Source organism: Canis lupus, chromosome 27 (assembly GCF_003254725.2).
Source record: "Canis lupus dingo isolate Sandy chromosome 27, ASM325472v2, whole genome shotgun sequence".
In the NCBI taxonomy this organism is placed as follows: domain Eukaryota; kingdom Metazoa; phylum Chordata; class Mammalia; order Carnivora; family Canidae; genus Canis; species Canis lupus.
In genome coordinates, this window is record NC_064269.1 from 32,968,644 (window position 1) to 32,984,191 (window position 15,548).

General features: G+C 38.9%; 1 protein-coding gene across 11 annotated transcripts in view; it reads left to right on the forward strand.

Annotated features, from left to right (window-relative positions):
- Nucleotides 1–15,548, forward strand: part of GRIN2B (glutamate ionotropic receptor NMDA type subunit 2B) — a 505,856-nt gene that overhangs the window by 363,742 nt on the left and 126,566 nt on the right. The window lies entirely within an intron of this gene.

Here is a 15,548-nt window from a genome sequence, read left to right on the forward strand (position 1 = left end):
TACTGACATCCTTTGGCTCAAGAGTTGAGCCAAATACAGAGAAGATCTTAGTGTGAATATTCAAATATTTCTTTTCTGCTCTTTTCTAAAAAGATTTTCTTTATTTACTGCAGAGAGAGAGAGAGCAGGGGGAGAGGGAGATAATCTCCAGCAGACTCCACACTGAGCACAGAGCTCAACATGGGGCTTGATCCCACAACCCTAAGATCATGACCTGAGCCAAAACCAAGAGTCAGAAGCTAAACCAACTGAGCCACCCAGGCATTCTCTCTTCTGCTCTTATGTGATGGGATTGATTAGTTGGGAGAGGGAAGAGAGGTAAGGGAGGAATTTTGTAGTTATATGAACATTGAGAAAGAACTTAATCTCCTTCCTGCACTGAAGAGGTTTTAATTTTTCTCAAAAATTGAAAAATACTAGAAAATAGTAACATATCCCCCTTTTGTTTTTCTGGTTTCTTTTTTAAAAACCTTCTCATTTCATTGTTACAGCAAAATGAGTTGGGTTTGGGTGGGGTGGAAGGAGAGAGAGAAGGAATTTTAAGCAGGCTCCATGCCTAGTGTGTGAGCCCAATGTGGGGCTTGATCATACAATCCTAAGATCATAACCTAAGCCAAAATCAAGAGTCATTTGCTTAACCAACTGAGCCACCCAGGTGCCTGACTTTTATTTTTTTTTCTCTGTCCCTAAACTAACAAAATGAATTTACATTGGTAGAGAACTTGCAAATATTATTTTTTACATATGTTCCAGGTTTCCCCAAAGGTTTTATTTTTCAAACTAAATCATTGATAGCAACCACAATAATAAAACATTTTTATTTCTTTTTCTTTCTTATGGAATAAAATTTGGGCGGATGATGTGATTCTCATGGGCAGATATATATTTTTATGGACAGTATAATGGGGAGAACATTCAAAGGAGGAAAATTTTTAAAGGGCCCATACAAGAATGAAATAAACTCTGCTTTTTGTCTTACTGTTCTCAGAAAATAAAGATTATAGGTATACCTTCTTTAGAACTTTTTTTAAAATCGATAATTGGAGAGTCACTTTCTTCCACATGAATTTGTACTCAGTATTAGGTGTGTGTATGTTGTATGCATGACACAGAAGGGGTGGAGGTTGGGGGCTGGGAAGTGAGAACATAGCAGGAGAAATTTTTAAGACTAGTCTTCTGGAAGTTCAAAACAAATCAATAAATACTTATTGAATACTTAACACAAGCAAGGCACTAATTTGGATTCTGCAAAGGATAATAAAAGGACAAGATTTGATTCTAACCTTCTAATAGTGTATTGTCTATCATGAAAAAGAAGGCACAGACACATTAAAAAGTTAAGTGACAAAAAGGAACATACATGTTAGGTAATGAATGAAATACTGAAATGTAAACTAGCAGCTAGAAAGAGGTGGAGAAGGGAAGAGGAAAGAGGCGCCTTGAATGTCTAGAAGGTGTAGAGAGGGGGTAAAATTTGACCTGAGCCCATAAGCAAGATTGAAATTTGGATTACTCAATTGAAGAAAAACAGAAAAAGTAGGAAAAATGCATGTAATGTTCAGGGGACAGTGAAGATGCTGCTTGGCCTCAGTAAGGATTCATATGGAGGATGAGAGAGCTCCAAACAGATAGATGGGGCCAGGATGTAGAGAGCCTTGACTGAGAGTGGATTTTTGCTCTGGGTAATGGGAAGCCATTGGAGAGTTTTGAGTAGGTAGTGACATGGTACCAAAAAGTCTACCAAGATTAAGTTCAAGTGGTATTTGGGGATGGATGATTGATTAAGGCAGAGGGCTCAGGAGGGGATTGGGTGTGATATGTTAAAGGCCTGTGTTAGGATGAAAATTGTGGGGATAGAAAGGGAAGGGCAAATGCAAGAATTTTTTTTTTGTAAATATAGGAATATTTGGAGGTACTAATTGGGCATGGGAAACTAAGGAAAGGAAGCTGTCAGGAACATCTGGGACGTTTCAAGACTAAAGAAATATTTATATATCAATCGTTAATATTTAATGAGTACCTACTGTGTGTCAGGCACCATTCCAAGTGCTTGGAAAATGCCAGTGAAAGAAGGAAATTATGGAGTCAACTATTTTGAGGGGAAAGAGAAAACAAATCCATCTCTAGCACTGAGAGTTTGTAACAGGAGGACTGAAGTGGAAATGGCCAACAAGAGATAGAAATGAGGGATGTGAAAGAGGTCAGGACCATAGGCATAGAATTGGGACTCATCCACTTAGAAGAGTTCATGTCCTGAGAATGGCTGAAATGAACAGAAACCCTTACTGAATTTCCCCAAAAAAACCTTCAAATAAGGGAAAAGATAAACAAAAGCATACTGGAAAGAAGGAAAGAAGGAGCAAAGTGAATTAAATACTGTGAATACTCTATGTATTTGATTATTCAGATTATAAGTATGGTTCTGCCTCACTTACTAAAGATAATTGAGAGGTGATTATAGTTTCAAAGAAGTATTTTAATATTTTATTTTAAGTCCAGAGAGATGTTGGATATTCTGTGCCAAAGTAGGATAAACTTTTTCCAGTCTTAACCAAGCGAAATAAATATTCTAGCTCTTGTCGTCTGTCTCCAACAAGAACTCCAAGAATATAGTCCTAAACTTCATAACTGACTTCTTCCCAGAGTGTGACCTGAGAATTAATTCCTCTATAAGTCCAGTCAAGTTTACTGCTTTGTGGTTTGTCTCCTGTTTTCCTATAAGGCAAATAATTCCATTTCTTCACTATTTGGGTTTAGTGCTTGTGAAATATGAGAGACTGACAGTCCCTGGAGTCTGGAGTTCTCTTATTATTCTATGAATGTACCTCCTGACCAGCAATGTGCCTCCAGTCTTTCTTAAGACTCTAGAGAGACAGTGTGTTTCACTTTCTTCCTGTAGGACTTCCCTCATGAGGCTGGCGTGAGGGAGAATTAAAGGCAACTGATGCTTGGTGGTGGTATAAAAAGTGATTAAGAGCCCAGGCTATGGAGCCATTAGTCTCTGGGTTTGGATTTTGGTTTTACCACATTAGAAGTTTAGGACTAATTTGTTTTTCTTTCTCCTGGCCATTGTTTCTCTTGACAACATTATTTTTAGTATGAGGCAGTGGAAGGAATAGGAGTTTTAGAATCAGAATTAAGTGGGATCAACTGCCAGTGCCACCAACCTTGGACCTCCATTATAATGTGATCTATTATTTTATAGCGTTGCTGTGAGAATTTAAAATACTGTAGAGCATCCAGGACAGAGCTTGGCATGTGCTCAAAAAATAGTAGCATTGTTAGAGGTTTTGTTTTTTAATTGAATGACCAAAACAAAAATACAACCTCCAAGCAATTTCACTTATAGGCTAGACAGCCATGAAATTCATTTACCTTAGGGAGACAAAATACTGAAAATGGAAAGAATATCAATCAGCTTATTTTGTACATAATGCTAAACTACAGCTGGCATTTTTAAAAAATATTTTATTTATTTATTCATAGAGACAGAGAGAGAGAGAGAGAGAGGCAGAGACACACAAACAGAGGGAGAAGCAGGCTCCATGCAGGGAGCCCGACGTGGGACTCAATCCAGAGTCTCCAGGATCACGCCCTGGGCCAAAGGCAGCGCTAAACCGCTGCACCACCGGGGCTGCCCTACAGCTGGCATTTTAACTGATTTGACTGGTTCTGAGAATGCAGCTAATAAGAGTAGCCAGATTATTCTATTCTTCATACATGTTGTAAAAATGAAATTATAACAGAGAGGGAGAACTCAAAGCTGTGCCAGAATTTTAACACTATAGGAGTGGTGGTCTCATTGCCAAAAAACAAAGGAACATGGCTTGGACTTGGCTCTGTTAAGTTTGACCTGATATCAGAACATTTAGGTAGGATAGTCCAATCAGGAATATCAGGCTGAAGGTCAGGAAAGATATGGGACCCCTGATGGAGATTTTGGAAGCCTTGGTGTAGAGGTGATTTTCTGATATGATGGCTATCAATGAGTCCTAGAGGGAAAGAGTAGGGGTGAAAAATAGGGGGTTTCAAGTGAAAATGGACAGGAAAGGAGAGAGAATTAGCCTGAGAACTATAAAGAGAGCCAAGAAATTATTCTGTTTTAAACAACAAATAAACAAGGGAAAGGAGAGTTGCTGAAAATTTGGGAGTGTCATCAGTTAAAAGCTGTATAATGTCAAGGAGAATGATGATGAAGCAAAGCCTACTGATTTTATTTTTGTTGACCTTGCTTTGATTATTGATGACCTTGTAAGACTAGTTCCAGTAAGATGATAGAGGCAACAGCCAAGATTGCAAGGGTTAAGGAGCGAAGTCTGATGGGGGAAAAGGGGACATCAGGTGTCTATTACTTTTAAAAACACTTCGCAGTAAAAAGAGGTAGAAAATCGAATTACTTTTCAGAGGTTGAAAAGAAATCACTTTGTGACCTGCCCTGGTCAACAAAGAGTTAATGGTATAAATGCACAGTAATTTCAGAAGCATTAAAGAGCATGTTTCCATGGAAACATCAACCTACATAGGGAGAGAAAGAGCTAGGATCCCCTGACAAAGAAGGAACAGCAGAGTTCTAGCCCCCACATGGTACAGCAGGGAGAAATGATTACATGTTTCTTTTAGCTTCCCTGTGAAGGATGCATTTGGAGTTCATGGTGCTGTCCTTTTGAGGACAAGCAAAGAGGGAAATAGAATTTGTTTTAAATAAACTCTTGCCCTCACCTTGCTTCAAATTCTGACTCAAGGGTCAAGCTTATTTAAGAATATTGGAAAAGATGGGGGTGCCTGGGAGGCTCAGCAGTTGAGCGTCTGCCTTTGGCTCAGGGCATGATCCCGGGATCTGGGATTGAGTCCCACATCGGGCTCCTTTTGGAAGGCCTGCTTCTCCCTCTGCCTGTGTTTCTGCCTCTCTCTCTGTCTTTCATGAATAAATAAATAAAATCTTAAAAAAAAGAATATTGGAAAAGATCAATGGGTGTCTTTAAATAACTAAAAGTAAATAAACAAGTAACAAGTAACTTTGATCTTTCCCTGATCTCTCTATCCTAACCTGGACTAGGGACAGTGGCATAAAGTATTATTATTTATAGTAACACTTGCAAAAACTCTAGAAACATAGGATGTGTGTTTGGCTAGTAACCTTTGACCAGTACTTTGCATTGTGATTTCCATCTTGGTATATTCTCCTTGAGTAGATGTACATTTCACCTCACCGTTTTCAAGTCCATGAAATCCCTTTCACTACTGCCTGGTATACATTTCCTGCACCTTCAAATTCAACCATACTTTTGGGGATGACTCTTCCCACTCAACTGTAGTCCCAGAAAGCCATTCTTCCAGACTGTGCTATGGGAGCCACATTAACAAAGTTGTTAACCAACTTACCTGATAGTTCACTTTCTCCACTCCTGTTTTATATTGAACTTTGCATTTCTTTTGTTCCCCTGGTCTTTCTCTGGATCCTAGACTCAAAAACTCACTTTATTTTCTGTGTGTAAGGGCTTCATCTATGGGGCAGGAGCGGTTTACAATTAGGTTTTCTGAAGACAGAGATGTGTTTTTGAATGTGTCAATAGCCTCCCCTACTGTTTCTGTATCTAATCTGTAGCATGATGTGATTATGGAGCACCTATCTCCCCTAAAGACATAATTCATCACCCAGGCATCTTGACTCCTCTGTCTGTTTGTAACTGTTGCCTGACCCTGGAATATCCTAGCTCTTTGGCCCTCTTCCCCTCCCATTCAATACAATTGCTTCTAGAAATCTCCATTTGAAGATATCTTCCAGTCATTATTGGGAGACTAAATTATAACTCCTTTATCCATGGATGACAGCTTCTCATAACCTCCACTCTCAATCCCTGTAACTGAAGCCATCTCACTAATTCATTGGTTCACCCTTCTTGCTACCCTTCAGTAGAGCTGTTGGAGGGAGTTGTGAAATTAAGCATATGGTAGCTACAGAGAGGGGTAGGAATTGTTTGTATGGAGGTACTGCCAATGTGTGGATTTTATTGACTATCTAAAATGTAAGAGAGAATAGAGAAGGGCTCCAGAGAATAAGGAGGTGAAGAAAGATTAAAAAAAAAAAAAAAGGAAGAGAAAACCCTGCTTATTCTTTTCCTTTGATATCATTCCCAGGTAACTCTGGATTCTTGACCAAAGGCTTCTTGGTTATGTATGCCCAAAGTTTCTTATAATCAGTTTGAAAGTTTACAAGAAGAAAAAGGTACCTGGTCAAAGTTGAATGTCCTAGAGAAATCTTTGCCAGTCATTGTTTGGCTGGTCTTGGCATAGCACCTGAGTAGCGTTGCCGGCTCATGAGCTAAAATGGATGTCAGAAAGGCAGCCTTCACCTTAAAATTATTAATAAGCATAAAGAAGAAATATCAGTGTATTTCTGGGATCAGCTAGCCTAGCCTTTGACCGTCTTGGTGTTTTCTCTGGGAAGTTCCCAACACTTTGCTTTGATAGTCTCTAGGTCTATATTCCAACATATTGAGTGCCTAATCTAAGGAAGAGGAAAGGGATTATTTTTTGTTCAATATTTTTAAAAATAAAAGTGAGTTTAACTTATGCACAGCATGGAAATGTGGTTTCATAAGTTAAAAAATCCAGTGGTAATAACATTATACAGAAGAGTTACTTGATTCCTTCCCACTGGGGCACTCCACTTTCCCAACTGCCTCTAGTACTGCTGGATTTCCTGTAGCACCTGAGAATGTCTCACCTATAGCAGAGGTGACTAAAGTTTGTTGTCATGAGGACAAGGAAGAATTTCTTTTCTATCACTGAGTTCTATGCACAGTTCCTTAAATGAGAAAGTTTTGCTGTTCAGCACATTTCAGTGACATCAAAAGATTGAACCACTGTATTGTACACCTGAAACTAATAGTACACTGTATGTTAACTAATGGCAATTTAAATAGAAATTTTAAAAATATAATGTGAACCTCAGTGTCGTGATTTGGTATATCTGTTTTCCCTACTATGTATCCAATCTAAGCATTAAATGAAGTGGTGTAGGAATTTTAAAAAAATTCTTTCTTGGGATCCCTGGGTGGTGCAGCGGTTTGGCACCTGCCTTTGGCCCAGGGCGCGATCCTGGAGACCCGGGATCGAATCCCACGTCAGGCTCCCGGTACATGGAGCCTGCTTCTCCCTCTGCCTATGTCTCTGCCTCTCTCTCTCTCTCTATCATAAATAAATAATAAAAAAAATTTAAAAAATAAAAAAAATAAAAAAATTCTTTCTTAAAAAAAGGTGACCTTACCAGTTCCCCAAGGAATATACAAGCAAGAGTGTGCCCCCTACAAAGGAATTTTAAAAAGAGTTTATAGTGTTCAAAGCAGGCCTCTGGGAGGTCAGGATGTGGGTCATTTTGAGGAGTCATTTATTCCAGATAAAAATTATGGGCATATAAGCTAATCTTTTGCCTTTCTCAGGGAGTGGGCTGTATATTCAAGTATGATTAAGTGATTCCCCACTACACAAAACCTCACAGGGGTAACTAATCTTAGTAGAAGACAAATGTTCCCAAACCTTCAGAGTTTGGGATATTGTGGGAATGAGAGGAAATGTCCTGAACTGGTGATATTATAGAAAAGCAGAGATTCAGGAGTTGGGAGATTCAGACTCTGAATTTAACATGCCAAAGAGTAGCAGCATCTCTGCAGGTCCTAGGATGTTTTGTTTAACTATGAAATAGATTGATCAAAAAGTCCCTGAAAACTAACATTCTCTGATATCCAAGCAAGGTAAAAAAAAAAAAAAAAAAAAAAAAAAGGCAATAATAATAACAGAAGTAGCTAACACATAGTGTTTACTGGGTGACAGGTGGAGTTCTAAGTCCTAAAAAGTATACTGAATTACTTAATCCTCACAACCACCCTTTGAGGTAATACTGTTTTCATTCACATTTTTTATGGTGAAGAAATGGAGACAGAAGTTAAATAATTTGTGAGATCATACAACTTCAGAATTATCAGATCAAGGACTTGTGCAGACCTCATCTGATCCAGTGTCTTTGCTCCTAAACACTACACTGCAGGGCTGTTGCTGGTGTTTGGGGTGTGTATGTGTATGTGTGTGTGCATTTAGTACATATCACATTCCTTTCCTCTTTGCTTAACCTCTTCTGTTTCTCCTTTCTCCATTTCCTCTCTACTCCTCATTACAAGCATTTTCAGGCATTGTCCAGGCTTTGTCATTCATTTGAGTGTAGGCTATTTTACGAATGAGGACAAGCTCCTGGGTTTAATCCAAATGGACTCATCTGTCCAGAAGTCCAGAAGAGAACTATTTCCTGGGTATGGCCTGCACATTGACCTGACTTCATGAAAGGGTACTGCAGGTGGGTAGGCATGAGGTCATCCCAGCTCAGGGCAGAGCCACTCACAATGCTCCTTTAAAAAAAAAAAAAAAAAAAGATTTTATCTACTCATGAGAGACAGAGAGAGAGAGAGAGAGAGAGAGAGAGAGGCAGAGACATAGGCAGAGGGAGAAGCAGGCTCCCTGCATCAGGGATCCCAGGACCCTGGGATCATGCCCTGAGCTGAAGGCTGATGCTCAACTACTGAGCCACCCAAGTGCCCCACAATGCTCCTTGACTTAACATCTTTCTGGAAGAAAGTTAAAGTTAATGTTCTCTACCTTCTTATGTTCAAACAAGGATTGTTGGGTGGACACCGAGGCTCCTTCCACAGTTTGGCTATTGTGGTCCATCAAAAGATGAACGGATAAAGAAGATGTGGTCTATGTATACGATGGAATATTACTCAGCCATTAGAAACGACAAATACCCACCATTTGCTTCGACGTGGATGGAACTAGAGGGTATTATGCTGAGTGAAATAAGTCAATCGGAGAAGGATAAACATTATATGGTCTCATTCATTTGGGGAATATAAAAAACAGTGAAAGGGAATAAAGGGGAGAGGAGAGAAAATGAGTGGGAAATATCAGAGAGGGAGACAGAACATGAGAGATTCCTAACTCTGGGAAATGAACAAGGGGTGGTGGAAAGGGAGGTGGTCAGGGGGTGGGGGTGACTGGGTGACGGGCACTGAGGGGGGCACTTGATAGGATGAGCGCTGGGTGTTATGCTATACGTTGGCAAATTGAACTCCAATAAAAAAATTAATTAATTAAGAAAAAAAAACAAGGATTGTTGGGCAACTTCCAGCAGTGATCCTCTATTTTCTTTCATTTCACATGAAAATAATTCGTGGCATTCAGTCATAAAGCAGAATTTTTTTCCCTATTAGGGCTAGGGGCTTGAGAAGCCTTTTCATTTTGCAGTGGATGGCTAATTGATACGTCACCATTTACCCCTCAAACAAATGCAGCTCAACCCAGACTGCTAAGGGCCCAAGGCATAGTCCTCCCCACCAGCAGGCAAGAGAAGTATATTAAATTTATATCAGTCAGTCCTCAAGATACTTTACTATCTCATTAATTTAACACTGTGGATTTAGAATTTAAATAACTGAGATATGGACTAGCCTGAACCTGAAACTTTTATGATTTGTGAAGAATGGTTTGTAAAATAAATTAGTGGTATAAACACTATTTCAGAGAAAATGTTTCATTTACTGGAAGACAAACTATTTTTAATCTTTCTCAAGTAATTATAAATTAATATTACAATGTGCTCTTTAAATTAGTTTTTCCTGAGGTCTCTATTATTATACAGAAATAAGGGAAAAGAACTGCGTTCGACAGCTTATTAAACTGGTACTCTTGGGCAGCTCTGGTGGCTCAGCGGTTTAGCGCCGCCTGCAGCCCAGGGTGTGATCCTGGAGACCCTGGATCGAGTCCCACGTTGGGCTCTCTGGATGGAGCCTGCTTCTCCCTCTGCTTGTGTCTCTGCCTCTCATTCTCTCTGTGTCTCAATAAATAAATAAATAAATAAATAAATAAATAAATAAATAAATAAATAAATCTTTAAAAAAACTGGTATTTCTAATCATTTTGTTCAACTGCATGGTCTAATATTTTATATATGACATTATATGTCAAAGGAAACCTTTAAAACTTCTTCAAATTCTTTTTGCTTGAAAAGAAAACCATTGTTGGCAAGACTAAAATAATTCATGTGTCCTGAAGAGATTACCACACAGTTAGGAACTGGTGGGTCTAGGATTTGAACAGAGGTTGTGTGACTACAGCCTCCTTGATCTAAACTACCAGGCTACCCTGCCTGGTGGTGGTGATGCTGGTGATGGAGTGTGCATGTGGTACATAGTACAATCCTTTCCTCATCAATTATTTGTCTGTTTATCTCTTTTCTACTAGCATTTTGAGACATTGTCTAGATCATCTTTTGCATGTAAGATATCTTAGCAATGAGATATTTCTTCTGGGTTTAATCCCAGAGGAACCCATTGGTAAAGCCAGTAGAGAATCATTCCCTGGCCATGGCCTGCCATGTTGACAGTGTTGTACTGGATGGGTCATTTTGAATTCACTCTGATAAACATGAATTTCTATGTTGGGGCTAAGTCAGAAATTTCTATTTAGTTTACCAAACTTTCACACCAACTGTCTAATTTTTAAATATCTTTGCCTCTTTCCCCCAATAGTGGTTTCTAATTAGGTAGTTTTTAAATGTTTTAAAGTCCACTATCCCTACTCCTGTGAGAAATGGTTTCCACTATTTCAAGAGTAAATGTACAAGATGGTACTAAGTGAAATAGTAAAATGGTTAAGAGAGACAAGAGAAAGACGAAAGATATGTGGTTTTGGCATCCAGCTGATGGAGTGTAATAATGTAATAACCACAGATGAAATAGAGAGCATGTCAGAGGAGCATCCCTGTACTTCCCTCATCAGGTGTCAGATGGTATGAACCAGTCCCCTGTATAGATGAGGGAATTGAAGGCAGTTGAGTGACAGACCAGACTCAGTTACATAGTTACAGAATTTTGGAGTTAGAAATTACAAACATGAGGTCAAGTCTCCTGTCTGAAATTATTTTCCTTTATTGATTTGCTCTTAATACCTGAAGGATGGAAACTGAGGGCTGTGAAAAATTCCATTGTTTTTGAGGCATGGTGGTGAGTGAGAAGTATGCTGGACCCAGGATGAGGATACCTGAACCCTGTTTCCTGCCCTGTCATCTGATCTTGGTAAAGTCGCAAATCCTTCTGGACTTCATCTGTTTCATCTAGAAATGAAAGTATTGGATGAAATGAGAGACTTCTCTTTCTTATTACCATATTAACAGATATTAGTAAACAAAGTCTAGTATCTTATAAAAATATGGAGGGCAGAATGAGTATTGCAGTGCCAAGGCACTTGGTTTGCTGGGAAAATTCTGGCAGAGCTCTTCCAGTTGCCTCCCACACAGGGCATACTGCTAAATCATTGCTTTAGGTATCATTGTGGTGCAGTGGATGAGCTCTGAGTGGCATGGCCAAAGTCAAAGAGGCACAAGGGCTTTTTTTTTACCTCAGCTTGACCTCATTAAACCCACTGGAGTATGACTTTGGCCATATAAAGCAAATGTATTGGCTCTAAGCCCTTCGGGATTCTGAGGCTCTTTCTTGACAAGGAGTCAAGCAGGAAATGAGATGCATTTTATTTTATGCAGGCTGTATTAGGGATCTACATAGTTCAGGGCATAACACATGACATGAGAATGCTAAAATGCACATCTGGGGCTCACAGAATTACCTTCACTTCACTTGGTGATGTAATGAAAAGAACACTGAACTGAAAACTGAAGACTTGAACTCCAGTCCTGAACAGGCAGGTCACCTTGGAAAAGAAGGTAGCATCCTGGAGCCTCTTTTTCCCTTGCTAAAATGAGAGTTCTCAATGGATAGCTTCTAAATTTTCTTCTGGTTCCAATGATTTGAGACTCTGTGTAATATTAGAACTTTGTAAGACACAATAAGGTTTCTTGTGGGCCCATCTACATCCTAGAGACAAATTAAGCAATATATATATTTATATACCAAACCTTGATGGGGTCTTCCAGGAGACTAGAGTCTTCTAGGAAGAGCTTCTGAATTTGGCTGCCACTTGAGCTAGGCTTTCTGACTGTATACTTGAGGATGATGTGTTTAGAGAAAAACCAAATAGCTGTGGCATCTCTTAATTATAGTTTAATCCTTTACCAAGGATTTACACATGGAAGCTTTGAAGTTTTAATTAATGTTCAAAATTGGCAAAGTGCAACCAGATCCAGAGGTATTTGGATCTTTTCAGCCTCGTGGAAAGTTAAATTGACTAATATGACCATTTGACCTAGTTTATCCTCCCTATGTGGAATGCAATCTCCATTCCTCCAATGTATTCCATTGATAATTGGGTCTCGTTAAAATGTAGTTATCATACTTTCACTCAGTGAGGTCCAAAATGAGGCAGGTTTCTTGCCTTTAGATATTTAAATCATGCTAATATGTTCTTTTCCTGAATTGTTCCTATTATATAACCTTATATCTGTATCCCATTTTCTATAGTCTTTCTATCCATTATTCCATTTGGTCAGCATATCAGACTTACCTGATAAGCTGGAGGTAGAATAGTATTTCCATTTTAAAGAGGAAAAACTGAGGTTCATGTGCCAGAGTCCCATGCCTAGAAGTGACCACTGTCCCAATTATTTTTTTCACTTTTTTGTTACCAGTGAATGGATTACTTTGTTTTGCTATTCAAAGGGCATCCTTGTTCAGGGCAGGTGTATATTTGCAAGCTCCTCACAAATAGCTAAATGATGGCACATGAGAGGAAATTACTCAGAAAAAAACAGTGTGAATGATTAATCTATATACTGCCGAATGATATGAGAGATTAAAGAGATAAACTTAAAAAAAAATAAAGAGATAAACTTTGGAGAAGAATATTTTGTAGATTGTCATAAAAATTATCAATATTTTTGATAAGTGCAAAATATGTGAGTAGTGCCTATGTAAAAGAAAATGAACCTATACAGCTGGAACAGCGTGAACATCACAGAAAGAGTTTATGAGAAAAATCAGAAGGATGTGGAGCAGGAATAACTAGAAAAATTTAACTATAGAGCAACTACATAACCCATGAGTGTGGTTTATTTTCTGAAAGTTTGAATTTCAAAATTTGTACACCCAATTCAATACTGTCCCCTTCAAAGTAGTCATCTTGAGAAGCCATTCATGCCGCTTATTACTTAAATTATTTTTGGAACTTTTCTTATCATTGCCTTCTTAAATGGACACTTTTAAGAAAACATATCTTAATTTAGATAAAGTTAGAATTATTCTAAACCATGTCCAGTGAAAAGGAGGGTACTTAAGCCAGGTAACTTATTTCTCACTCTATCCCTTCCTCCCTTTCTCTTCCTTTCTCCTCCTCCCTTTCTTCCAAAAAAAAAAAAAAGAGAGAGAAAACCAAAATTGTTTTGCATGTCTCATTAACCTTCTCTGAAGAGTTTCAAGAAGTCATTCTAAGCAATGCAATATTATTGTAATAAGAACATACTTTCCAAGTTAATTACATTGGATGCTTAAATTCTGATTTGTTAGTTTAAAATATTTTGTTTTGTGGTTTTGTAATTCTGTTCCTTGGAATGAATTATATACAGCTTTGGCTGGAGAGTTGAAACTGTAAACTACAGGAGACTTGAATATTATTTTCTAACTAGTGATGGGCTTGAGCAAGCAGCATGGAGCTCAGAGATGAAGGGCAATGCAAGGAATGGAGAAGATGCTATGTGGAGCATTGAGTTGAATTAGGAGTGCTACACTCTTACCAACTGGAAGTGTCCAGGAAGAGCAAGGGATAAGGGGAGAGAACTTGAACTCATGGCATGTGAAAACTACATGAAGGCACTGGGGACATTAAGCCTGATGTGATATGTGATATGATGGGGTGGTATAGTGAAGATATCATGGGACTAGTAATGTGGCTTAAAATGTTATTTTTGCTCCCAATTACCTGTGGAACATTGGGCAAATAATTTGACTTATCTGTACTTAGGTTTCCTTCACCTATCAAGTTAAAATTATAGAACTAAATGAGCTTAAATTTTCTTCAAAGATTAAAATTTATAAGGTAGACATGATAAATGTCTTCGAATACTTGAAGAACTTTCATGTGGAAGGAAGATTAGACTAAGACTGTATAATGTCTAAGGAGGTAACCAGGATCTAGGGATTTTAGAGGAGCAGATTTCATCTGTCCAACAGTGAGATGGCTACCTTGAGGGCAGAGGGTGCAATGATAAGAAGAGCTGAAAGAGCCAATTTTCTGTTGTAGAGGGAAAGCATCAACTGTAAGAGGTGGTGGACTTGTTTATCATGAAGATCTCTTTCAATTCTGAGTCTAAGAATCTCCATTCTTTTGAGATGTTGAGTGTTCTTGATTGCATTTGTGGAGACCATAAGACCAGAGAATGAAAGAGCCTAGGCAGCTCTAGAAATAAGAAGTGGTCTGTGAGGGTTTGGTTCTTGATCTATAGTCCAGCTTTATAATTGCCTGGAGGATATGCATCTTAGCAACCTTATTGCTTAACCTAACTTAACTGTGAGAGCCTCACAGTGTCATTGAACAAGAGGACTTAAAAGAGGAACCTTGATACCAAGCTGCCTCCTGGTGCATTCTTGTTCTTCCTTGTGTTTAGGAAACTGTTGTCACAGATTCAAAACCCCTTGGAACCCTTGTGGCAATTTGCAAAATACCTCTTTTGCTTCTCAGCAGAGACCTGTCTCACAGCAGTGTCAGGCCCAAGGCTCTAGAGTAGCATGTCATGTGAACACCCAGCTAATCATTATTGACTCCTTGAGCCCATTACGGTAAAGGGACATTAATTACCATCAGCACGGGTGCACTAATGTGGTTGTAATGAGCACGCCTGTGGGAATTCCCAGGGAGGGAACTCTTCACCAGATCAGAGCAGCCAACGGAGGAGTGGGGTGAGCTGGAGGTGCAGATGTTGAGGAGGAAGACAATGTCATTGATCTGACTCTAGTTACTTCCAGAGTTTCTGCGAATTTGTATGCATGTACCTGGAATACTTTCTGAAGTACCTCTCCTTCCTTACCCGTCTCCCCAACCCCTGGTATTTTCTGTTCACTATACAGTGCAATAACCTTGGTTTCCAGATGCATCTTATTGAACCAGATCTTTGACTGCTGGACTCATCTCACAACTTTTAGAAGTATGGGTTGGGCTGGATCTTACCAAGAGTTCAAAAGTATGAACCTATCTCTGGGAGGCAGGGAAACTCTTTGCTCAATATGGTATCTTTCTTAGCAGAACGTTGTCTTGGTACACTCCCACTTTCTTTTATTCTCTCTACCTCCTTCACCCTTTAATGGACCCCCTTCTGTGAGTAATGATTGTTAACATTTTAGGAGGGTTTACTATGTATTAGGCCTCATGGTGGTTATCTCATTTAAGCCTCACAAACCTAATGAAACAGGTTTCTTTATATCTTTTTATATTATTCCTATTATGGGAAAATTTGGATGTCTCTATGCATAACCAAATGGGAGCTTGAAGGATACAGGTTTCACAGTGATATTTGTATATCTCTCTATGCGCCTGTCTTCTTTCTCTCTGTCTTC